Source organism: Silene latifolia, chromosome 6 (genome assembly GCF_048544455.1).
Source record: "Silene latifolia isolate original U9 population chromosome 6, ASM4854445v1, whole genome shotgun sequence".
Lineage (NCBI taxonomy): Eukaryota > Viridiplantae > Streptophyta > Magnoliopsida > Caryophyllales > Caryophyllaceae > Silene > Silene latifolia.
In genome coordinates this window covers 109,456,459-109,458,791 of record NC_133531.1, presented here as the reverse complement: position 1 = coordinate 109,458,791, position 2,333 = coordinate 109,456,459, and the positions used below count along the sequence as shown (strand labels likewise).

Sequence of the window (2,333 nt, the reverse complement as noted above, 5' to 3'; positions counted from 1 at the left end):
CATTTCCATTCATTCATCATGTTTTGCTTTGTTAATATGATTTACAACCTTGTTAGCATGTTAAACTTGATAATGAGTGAGTAGTTTCCTTAGCTAGGATTAATGAGGAATTAGGGGAAACCAACATGGGGGATGATTCATGCTTAATCTAATATGTTCACATAATTTATTTGCTTGCTTGTTGTGATCTCAACTTATGCACATGTTATGTTTGATGAAATGCGAGCCTATGAATCCTTGCATTTTTTACCCATCACTTACCTTTTCAATGAGACTTGTAAGACATAAACCAACTCGAGTCTCATTAGACCATGCATATAGTTGAGTAGGGAGGATTAAGTCGACTTGTAAGTGTTGTACAATCTAATCGATTCGGCTCCGGGACCCAAACCTTCCTAGGATTGTAAGATATAAACCAACTCGATCCTATCACAACAATAATTGCTTGCTTATAATTTGAGAATATGTTTGTATGATCAATTCCCATGAATCCCCTATGAACCCATGACACCCTAGTGCTTTTAATCAATTGTTTACATCTCATTTTAATCATCTTGCTTGTTTATTTACATTGTTATTTAGTTTAGTGATCTTCTTATCTCAACCCAAATTGTGACACCCTTAGACACCACTACTTGCAATCGAAAATCGTACATCAATACCCGTCCATTGGGATCCGACCTTTACTTACCTCTTTACTAATAGTAGAATAGTTTGTGAAGTTATAAATATTGTTTTGGTCTAGGTGCTCCTAACGACAAGTAACCGAAAACGATAGTCCGACCAAAAATGGCGTCGTTGCCGGGGACGGTGTTAACTTGATTTGATTTTATTTGATTGTTCTTAGTTGTGTCTTTCTTTGCCTTGGGGAAGTAAAACTCCTCAAGGTTTGTTCTAATTATTTTCAAGTTGTTTGATATTTTGCATGTCTAGAAGATCACAAGGTAACTTGTTACCCATTGATCATGAAATTGAAAGAACTTTGACAACCAATAGAAGACTTGCTAGAAATACTTTGAGAGGTATTGGTGAGATTGTGGATATTCAACCAAACAATATTGAGTTCATCAACCTTTTTTCAAGAGAAGGAGAGGAGAACCCAACACAAAACCCACCACAGAATCAACCCACAATGCCTAAATTTTTATCATATTCCGTTCCAACCGAAGAGAACCTACCCAATGGTACTCCCACACCACAAAACTTGACCGGTAATTTCATTGCAAAATCCGCATTTATCCAATTAGTCGAAAGAAGTCAATTTGGGGGGATGCCTAGTGAAGACCCTCATTCTCATATGGAGACTTTTTGTGACTATTGTGATGCGATTTCATAAACCGGAGTTACTCAAGACCAAATTCGATGGGTCTTATTTCCTTTTTCTTTGATTGGTACCGCGAAACAATGGTTAAAGAGCCTTGATAAGGCTACTCTTGGTATTGACTCTTGGAAGAAATTGGCTCTTGCTTTCTACAAAAGGTTCTACCCTTCGGAAAAGACTAACATGATAAGAGCCCAAATCACGGGGTTTAAACAAAGGGACGAAGAATCCTTGTATGAAGCTTGAGAGCGATTCAAAGGAACTTGTCGCTCATGTTCTCATCATGGACTTAGCAAGTGGTTCTTAGTACAACAATTTTGGAATGGTCTTTATGAAGACTCCCGAAACATTCTCAACATGGGATCAAATGGTATGTTCACCGAAATTGACGATAATCAAACATGGAACAAGATTGAAGAAATGGCGGTCCATAACTCACAATATAGTAGACCACGAAAGGCTACTAGAGGAGGAAAGCATGAAGTGGACTCTATTACTCAATTGGGTGCTCAACTTAGTGCTCATATCGATACCATTAATTTGAAGTTTGAGAAGGCTATGGCTTAACTTGAAGAAGCCTCCAAATCACCTAAGAAACTTGTAAATGCCATGGTGGCATCTTCATCAATTCCAAGTGGAATATGTGAGAATTGTGAAACTTTGGGACATGACCAAAGTGAATGTAGGCGAACAAGTGAGCAAGTGAATGCTTTTCAAGCAGATAAGAGTGGTACCCCTTATTCCAATTATTAAAATGAAAACACCAAATTCCATCTAAATCTCTCATACAAAAGACAAAATGTTCAAAACCCTCAACCAACGTACACCCCACCTCCAATAAGAAACCAAAATCAAAGACCCTTTTACAACCAAAACCAAGGTTTCCAAAACCAAACTCCATACACTCAATCAAATGACCAAGGTTTTGATGTTCAAAAATCGGTCCTCCAAATGCAAAAGAACCAACAAGAGTTTTTCACTAAAATGCAAAAGGATAGCCAAGCAAAAGACA

At 37.6% G+C, this 2,333-nt stretch overlaps 1 non-coding gene across 1 annotated transcript; it reads right to left on the bottom strand.

Annotated features, from left to right (window-relative positions):
* Nucleotides 1-1,504: 1,504 nt before the first annotated feature.
* Nucleotides 1,505-1,611, bottom strand: LOC141589427 (small nucleolar RNA R71). The gene has a single exon (XR_012520366.1). It is a non-coding gene; the product is annotated as a small nucleolar RNA R71 (small nucleolar RNA).
* Between the last annotated feature and the right edge of the window lie 722 nt (nt 1,612-2,333).